This window comes from Papaver somniferum, chromosome 7 (assembly GCF_003573695.1).
Source record: "Papaver somniferum cultivar HN1 chromosome 7, ASM357369v1, whole genome shotgun sequence".
NCBI lineage: Eukaryota > Viridiplantae > Streptophyta > Magnoliopsida > Ranunculales > Papaveraceae > Papaver > Papaver somniferum.
The window spans coordinates 57,434,455-57,444,377 of record NC_039364.1 but is presented as its reverse complement, the minus strand read 5'-3'; positions in this window follow the sequence as shown (position 1 = coordinate 57,444,377).

Genomic DNA, 9,923 nt, shown 5'->3' with positions numbered 1-9,923 from the left:
TCGAACCCTCGAAATATAGGAAGTATTTGTATCATGCTTGCATTTATTTTAAAATGGTTATTGGTTTGAGGTAATACAATACATGATAATGGAATTTTTATTGTCGGATACATGTATTCATGGAGAGCACGAGGTTGGCCCATATTGAAAAGACACAAAGCCTACTATTTGGTTTTAATGGGTTTGGATTTTTGGGAAAATTTTTGGTTTTAATGGGTTTGGATTTTTGGGAAAATTTTGGTTTTTGAAATAAGGAGCAAACTTTTTTTTTTTTTTTGAACTTAGCCTAGCATAAATTATCACACCCCACAAAAGAAAATAAAAACAACAATAAATAATTACAAGCCCATAAAAGAAAAATAAAAGAAAATAAAAATAATTATTACAAGCCCAAATTAAAAATAAATTAATTATTACATACCCAAATTGAATATTTAATGGGGCCCAAGTGGGTTACTCATGGTTTAGGCTTACTTGGTTAAGGAGGGAAGCCTAGTTAGGCTTTTGTTCCCTTTGGTTGCACTAGCCCAGTTGGGCTTTAGGATCGTCCTAAGCAGCTCACGCCCAAGCCCAGCAACAGTTGGAGTTGGTTCAGCAACACGAGCCCAGGAGGATCAGCTGCGAAGCCCAGGAGCAGAAGATCACGAGCCCAGCAACAGAAAAAGGCAGAGCCCAGCAGCAGCAGGTGGCTAAGCCCAGTTGCAAAGTTTGGCGAAGCCCAGCAGACCACCACCAGAGAAGCCCAGCAGTGAAACGCATCTTCAGTTGGCAGCCCAGTTACTTTGGCTTGGCAGCAACAGGCTTGGTTCACCAGCTCCAGCAATAGCAACAGCAGCAGCCAAGGTTCCAGCAGCAGCTCAGGTGGCCAGCAACACAGCTTTGCAGCAACTCAGTGGCACCTGCAATGATAGTGATGAAGCTTAGACAACTCAGTGCAATGATTGCAGGTCAGGACAACAAAGAAAATCAGCAGCAGCAAGCACCACTCCCCGGCAGCGGCGCCAAAAACTTGGTGTGCTTGGGAACGACACACAAAAGACTTGCAAGTATACAAGGCCAAGTTTTAGTATAGAGAGTAAGCAAGGGATTAGTCCACAGGGAGTGGGAGCATACAAGAAATTTTCCTAAGCTAGCAATGGAGACAAGGCACTATGGCAGTGAGCAAGGCAAAGTAATATGGCAATTGCAAAGAACCAAAACAGTTAACAAAGCAAAGATGACAAAACAGCATGGTACCAAGGCTGTGAGCCAAGGGCAGGGGTGAGTTTGTGCACTGATTTCAGTGCACAACAGCTTCAAAATGCAAGAAAAACAGTGAAGGAAAGTAAATTTAGCAGGGAACAAAATAGAACTGAAATTATAAGTGATTGTAAAGGATTTGTGGCTAAGCCAAGGCTTAGAATCCACCTTGTGTCCTAATCAAACAACATATTTCTAGGTTGAGTTGAACATCCTATGCATACATTAGAATGGGAGGAAAATCAGCTTGCTCACTGATATGCCCCTAGTATTGACTGTCTTTTGACAGCACAGTCAATCACAGGCATACCAGAGCACTGATTTCTTCCCATTGCACAAGCAAAACAGGCAACAAGATAACTATCCTAGCAATACATCATTCAACAGTGCACTAGGCTTCAACTGAGCCTTAACACAATGAATTAGAACATAATGCAACTACTACTGAATTTAAACATAAACTTGAAATAAACTGAACTGAAATTGAAATTTGAATATAAACAGGACATGGAAAATAACATTGAACTTGGAACAAAACAGGACAATTGAGGTCCTGGCTAGTCCAGACCTCTAGAGAGTGAAGCTGGCTAATCCATACATGAACTCAATGTTGTTACAGTTCTTCAATTTATACCCAAAAGAAAAATTAGGGTTACACAAAAAGTAGCAGTAGACAATTTTTTTGGGTTATTCAACTTACCCATGCCCTGAATTTGTCTCCTCTGTCGAACCCATCTCTCTTCTGCTATTGTCTGCTCGATCAACTCCTCGATTTGGGTATCCTCTTCAACTGTGATGAAACCCTAGTTTCATCTCTCTCTTGATTGTAGCACCTAGGGTGTGTGGGTGCTAAGAACGAGAAAGAAAGGCAACTAGGAAATGGGTTTATGGGGTTTTTGGTGATGGACAGGGTATGGAGATGGTGGCGCAGAGGGTGAGGGGTGAAGAGATGGAGTTGCATAGCTCTGGTCAGGGAGAAAATAGTTTTGGGAGAAAGGGAGAGTTTGGTTCGACTGGTGTAGAAGATATTTGATGATTCGGTGTTGAGCGGTACATCGGAGTCTGATGCACAGCGAACGAACGACGCTGGATGATCAGTTTTGGATGTAATTGAACGGCACGATGGGATGAAGCTTTAAGCGACCGTTGGATGATGAGATGCAACGAAACTGACGGCTCAAGATGGGTTTAGGTACTATGGTGTTTGACAGGAGCTTTGGATTTTGATGCACAATGATGAGATGGCCGTTGGATGATGAGATGGATCCAATCTGACGGCTCTCATGGAAATGGGTATGGATAATGGAAATGGATTTGGGTAAGGGTTTTGGGCCTTGGGTATGCCAAGCCCATATCTTCTTTAAGAACAATTCTTCCTCTTCAAGCCCACTTCTAGTTGATCCGGCTCTTGCAAACATCATTCTTCGCTTCCTCCTAGCGGGAGTCTTTGTCGTTCCTTTGCTCTTTTCGCTCCGTGAGATAACCAGGCTTTATTTAGTACCTAAAAATGCAAAATTAATTAAGAAAAGTATTTATTCTTGAAAACAACGAAAACACAGAATATGGGATAAAATGTAGAATTAATGCACAAAAGATGAGTTAAATGCCAAGAAAAATATATAGAAATATGCACTTTTTAGCACTCATCAAATACCCCCAAACCTGAATTTTACTTGTCCTCAAGTAAAACAAAACTAAGGAAATCCTACCTATACCACTGTCGCTGGTCTCTCGAATGCATTTAGCGTATGCACTAAGCCTTTTAAACCACTAAGTGTCCCTAGTGGACGAGTGAAGTCTCGTGAAGGTTTGCTTAGAACGTACCTACAAAGTTCTAGGTCAAAATATAAGCTCAGATTCCATCAAATGTGACATGTGCAAGACAGTTTAAGCTCGCAGCAAAATGGAGATGTCAATCTAGCTATCTAAGGCACAATCCTAGCACTGATAACAAATAAAGACATGTGATAAGAGTGTAAAGTGTATCTACACATGTGTAAAGAAAGATCGGATGTTATGACTACTAATCACCAAGAGATAGTTTCTCAGGCTAAGAACTGAGGTCGAAATCTAGCTAGCTGTCCGGACTTTACGAGAATTGTGAATGAGTTGGAGGTATTTCACAATTACTCGCGTTGTACATCAATGGCATACACCCTTCCTTGCTTATTACAATGAAACAACAAATTGACTATTTACATGACTCTTATTTACATTGACTACTCTCTTTTATTTTTGGAACAAGAGAGGATGGAATTGATAAATACTTGATTGATTTTTTAATTTTTTTCATTCTTTTTTTTTTTCTGAATATATACATCATTTTTTTTTTTTTTTTTTGATAAGGAAACACTTTTGATACATATACAAAAGGAAACAAAAAATTACATGACACTTTGCAAGAGGTAGCCCTTTTTGATGCACCCAGTTAAATTCGATGGTTGTTTTTCTTAATGTAACCTCCACCTTCTATCCCAACCAACCAAAGAACAAGCTAGTCAAGTTTCGTTCAGTATTCTAAAGTGATTGGCAATCGTGACTTCCTATCAAACACCTTGAAGATCTAGGCTATACATGTATTGGTAGATCGTGCGCGTGCAAATTTCTTATCACTATGTGAATTGTGCTAGAATCAGGGTGCCTAAATATCTAGACTAAGACTCCTAATAATTACATATTTGCACAAGAGTCAACATTTCAAGGTAAATGAGCTCCATTTTTATGTTTTTTTTCAATTTTTCATTTTTTATTTTCATTTTTCATTTTTTTCAAAAAGAAGGAGTTCTTGTTTTCAATTATGGCATATTATCAAAGTATCTACTTTTCACCCCCAAACCTAAACTAAACATTGTCCTCAATGTTTCAAAATATGAACAAAATTATAATACAACATATGAAGAGGATCATGTTGAGTAGAGAAAAAGGAAAGAGAATACCCGATTTCGGCGAAAGCAATATTAGAACTTCGTTATTCAAGGCAAGAATCCAACATATGTCAGCCGAGATCATATTGGATTAGCAAAATATATACAAAAGGAACAAAAAGGTTTTTAAGAAATTTTATCTACTGGATTATATACAAAAATTCACCATACACTAACAATCTAAAGAGTTGAGGATCAACCCAAAAGACAAAGTGTAGAGGTTTCAACAGCTTCACACAATAATAACAGGAAATAAACGCAAGTGAAACTGTGAAACAAAATGAGCTACCCCCAAACCTGGATTTTTCAACGGCCAAAATTTTGGAAACAAAATCTCGCAGTTTTGGGGGTTCATCATGCACAAGGTCTAACTCAAAGTGAACTGTGCTAGGGACGGGCAAACATGCTAATTCCAACTGTGGTTCCTCAAATGTATTATACTTAGAAGCAAAATATTCCAAGAGGACTTGGGAAGCACACAGCTCCAAACCTAGATTAGGGACTCTCAGAAAAATCGGTTTGACAATATGGGTACAAACCAAATCTAGGTTGGGTGGAAGGCCATCAGATTGTGACTTATGTAGGAAGATAGGCACATCATTACTAATCACATCAACATCTCCTAAGTCTTCTACACGTGTCACAACATGCTCACAATCATCAAACAAATTGGCAAGATCACAATCAGAGTCATCAACATCATCAACAAATTTATTCTCATGCATCGGCAAATCAGGAGAAATATCACAATGTGACCTAGGTAGAGAATCAGACACATCAAGTATATTTTCATGCATAATAACATTAGTGTCTACAGAAGATTCAACTATTCCTATGTCATGCTCATCTTCACAGAATAATTGTACGAATCCCATGTCAATATCAAAATCATATGAATTACAATGAGTATTAGAAAAAACAACATTCATGAAGGTCGAGTGCGAGAAGCCATATGTTATTGAACCAACAGGTTCCACAATATTTTCATGTTCTTCTAACATATCATCATAATCATCATCATGGTAGCATGCATATTGGTCCTCATTAACAGTGGTGGTGTCATTAGTCGATTCATGTTCCTCTAAATTAGGTTCATATTCAACATCATTTACATGAATGGGACTAGACACTTCATTAGGGACAACATACATTTCCTCATGAATTTCCTCCTTTTGTAGGTGAAGCAAAATCTGATCTAAATATGCATGAATTCGTGATGTAGATCTAGCAAAGTTTTGCTCACTGAGTCTGAAAGCTTCTGTGGTGGAGTCTAAATTCATGGGAGTACAAAATTCTTCATGTTCAAATTGTGGTGAATGGTACATGTGTGCATGGTCATTAGGGTTTATAAAAGATTGATCGCAACCCTCAAAGGATTGATTATGGTCCCAATGACTACCAGCCTCACAATTTGTGGGCATTTCATAATTTGGATTTTCATGGGATTCTCTAAATTGCCTATAATCATGCAAAATATAGGAATATTTATCCGAGTGGTCTAAACCACCACATAAGGTACATGCATAGATTTCAGGTCGTCTATGTGAACTAGATGCTACAGATTTCTCATGTGTTTGCATTTCTAAAGCAGTGATCCGAGCCTCTAACTGATTCACAAGTGACGAATGTGTGAGTTTGATATTGTCTAGATGTTCATTTTCACTCAATGGTGGATGATACATGTGTGAATAGTCATTAGGGTTTGCATATTGAGGTTCATGACCTACATAAGGTCCATAATAATAATCCCTATAACTATTGACATCATGGTCTGTGGGAGGCTCATAAGGTGAATCTTGCCCGTAAGCTTCTCTAATAGATTTATTCCCAGTGGAAGACCAAAATCCAGACATGTTATGTTTATCAAACAATCACACAATTCAAAAAGAGAAATAAGGCCCACACTTTTCAGTTATGGGTTTCAAAAATTTGGTTTTTAGGCTTTAAAGGTAAAACCTATTTGGGATTTTTGGTTAAAAAGAGGGAAAAAAATTTTGGTTTTTGAATGGGATAAAACTTTTGGTTTTAATTGGGAGATAGAAAGAAAATTTTGGTTTTTAATATTGGGAGAAAAACTTTGGTTTTAAAATTGGGAAAGCCCACATTGGTGGGGCAAGAATTTGGTTTTGAGTTGGGAGAAAATTTTGGTTTTGTTGGGAGCAAATTTGGTTTTAAAATTGGAAGCAAGCCCACATTGGTGGGAGAATGCACAACCCACTAGGCAGTTTGAAAAACAGCCTACAGCTGTGAATTTGGATGAAGTTTGAACAGGCCCAGTTGGTATTTTAACAGGTCCCAAAGCATATCCCAGTAGTCTTCAGGAGGCCCAACAGGTTATTTGGAAAGTGAGGAGCCCAACAGGAGTTTTTGAAATTGGAAAACTTGATAGATTTTCAAAGATTTTAAGCCCACTGTTCTCAAAGTTCCAAAGTTGTTGTTTTGTGTACAAGGCCCAGTTAATGTTCAAAGTTATAAGCCCACAGTCCAATTAAAATTACAAGTCCAAAAACACAAGCCCACTGCTGGGTTTAAAATAATATTACAAGCCCAGAAAAAATATAAACCGAACAGACAATAAAGAAGGCCCAGTTGGGCTTTGCTAATGGGTTCAGGCTTACTTGTTTTTGGAGGCAAGCCCAGTTGGGCTTTTATCCCTTTTTTGTTGCACAAGCCCAGTTGGGCTTTGATTTTAATCTTTACAGCGCAGACCAGCAACAAAACTAGCTAGCCCACTTCTTCTTAGCTCTTCCAACAGCATCCCAACAACAGCTTGTAACACCAAACCCAATAAACTGGGTTGTATGCTTTGGTTGTTGTAGAAACAACTCACATTTCACAAGCTCCTGCTCCTTTCCCTTTTCTCCCAGCCTTGGCAGCAACAATGTTGCAGGCCTGTTCAGCAGCAACTCAACAACAGCAAGAGCCACAGCAGCACCAGCAGCAGCCGGGCTACACAGCACTCAGCAGCAGCAGCTGGCAGCAGTAACAGGCAGCAGCACAGCAGCACAAGCTTCTTCCTCAGCAGCACCACAGGTACCTAGTGGCTCAAAGAAGCTTGTCTGAACCTTCACATAGGGAAGTTCAGTTGTGTGTAGGAAAAAGAAACAAGCAAAATTACACTAAGATGCTTACAAAGCTACAGAAAACTACTACACTAAGATGCTTATCAGAAAAGTTACAGCTACTACGTGGGTTTAAGCTACATATGCTATGCAAGATATTCAAGTTACACTAAGATGCAGTTACACAGCAAGAACTAGCTAAGAACTAGCTCAGAAAAGCAATGAAGATGAACAAGCTAAGATGAACATGTTAATGCAAAACAATATGCAGACAAGTTAGTATGCAGAACAGCAAAGATGATGCAAGTAAGATGAATATACAAGAATCAGGAACAACACTTAGTTAAAAGATGCAAGAATAACACTAAGCTAAAAGATGCAAAGAACAAGACAGCAAGTGAGCTTACACTAAATGCACAACAAGTAAGAAGAACAACAAGTATGCTTACACTAAATGCACAGCAAGTGAGTTAAATGCTTACAGAACTAAGTTATGCCAAGTGAGACTAAGATGCACAGCAAGATGCAGGAACTAAGATGCACAGGAACTAAGATACAGGGACTAAGATGCACAACAAAACTACACAGATATAACAGAAATTAGCCCAGAAAACAGTTAGGACAACAATTCAACTACACAGCAGCCAAGTCCCCGGCAGCGGCGCCAAAAACTTGGTAGGACTTGAAAGAGTACCTACGACTATGTCTAACTGCAAGCGCACAGTGTCACAATGTAACACAAGGCAAGCACAGGTCGATCCACAGGGACAAGGTGGGTGTAGCTTGGAAACTATAGTCTCACTAAAACTGATTTCAGAATAAGAAGTAACACAAATAGGGGATTCTGTTTGCCGATACGGCTAGATGTTGGTTATGTAACACAAAATAGAAAACAAGAATGCATATTAAAGGGCACTAGGGCAGTCGAATCCACCACCTAATCTCAGCTAAGTCATTCCAGTTTCAATAATGTTCTTGTCCCTTTTTATGGACACCGGACAAGATGCAAGTCTGTCGTTTATACAGGGTCTCAATGGATGGATTAATATCAACTAAGCCAACTAACTAATCCCTAGTATTAGATGTCTTCTCACAGTACAACTAATCACAGATCAATTCGATAACTTGGATAATTAAACCTTTCCTAAGATGGATATTCTAATCGCAATTAGGGTATCTTTCCAAAGCACTAACTGTCTTTTCAGGGCACAATTAGTCAAGGGATCAATAACAGACAATGAAGCATGAATTGAAACACATTCATCACAGAAGTATTATAACTACAATGGATGCATGGCATACACTGTGAAAGTAAAATGATGAAGAGCTCAATTTATATTTATCCTAAACAAGTAAAGCACAACAAGAACAATATCAGAAACATGAATCAAACTTAGCAGTAAATTAATGGTTTCATCTCAACCCTAGCAAAATTAATTAGAACATGATGAACACAATATACTACTACAGCTTGGTGCACCGGCTAATCCGGGTATACCCCTAACATTACGAACACCATGTTCTATTTATAGTGCAGAATCCCCAAATTTCTAAACCCTAATTTTTGAAAACCTAAAATTTGATTTGGGGATTTTCAATTTGACGTACCCACTTGCGATTTCAGCTCGACCCATACCTTATTTTGTGCTTCCCGCTCCCTCTCCTGTCTTTAATCATTTCTATAGACTCACCTATTTTACCAATTTCCCACCTAGGATTTCAGAGATGGATAGAGGGGAAATTGGTGAAATAAGTGGCTAGAGATATATGGTAAGGTGGTGTTTCGTTAGAGTGGTTATGGAAGTCGTAGGGTGGCTGTGGCAGAGGTGGTGGTGATGGCAGAGGTGGTGTCTGCGGCAGAGACAGGGTATGGGATGAAGACGAAGTGGAGAAGAAAGAGAAAGTCGATGTGTTTAGGGATTAGGGTATGTTTGGGTCGACCTCTATTTTGGGTGTACATGAGTTTGGTGTTTGGGTGTTGAGCGGGAGTAGCGAACTTTGATGCACAGCGAGTAAAGAGCGTTGGATGATTCCCATATAGATTGAATCGAACGGCTACGATGGAGAGGTATGTAGCGACCGTTGGATTATGAGATACAACAAAACTGACGGCTTCAGATGGAGTTAGGTACTATGGTGTTTGACAGGAGCTTCGGATTTTGATGCACAATGATGAGGCGACCGTTGGATGACAAGATGGATCCAATCTGACGGCTCTCATGGAAATGGGTATGGATAATGGAAATGGATTTGGGTAAGAGTTTTGGGTCTTGGGTATGCCAAGCCCATATCTTCTTTAAGAACAATTCTTCCTCTTCAAGCCCACTTCTAGTTGATCCGGCTCTTGCAAACATCATTCTTCGCTTCCTCCTAGCGGGAGTCTTTGCCGTTTCTTTGCTCTTTTTGCTTCGTGAGTTAACCAGGCTTTATTTAGTACCTAAAAATGCAAAATTAATTAAGAAAAATATTTATTCTTGAAAACAATGAAAATACAGAATATGGGATAAAATGTAGAATTAATGCACAAAAGATGAGTTAAATGCCAAGAAAAATATATAGAAATATGCACTTTTTAGCACTCATCAAATACCCCCAAACCTGAATTTTACTTGTCCTCAAGTAAAACAAATCTAAGGAAATCCTACCTATACCACTGTCGCTGGTCTCTCGAATGCATTTAGCGTATGCACTAAGCCTT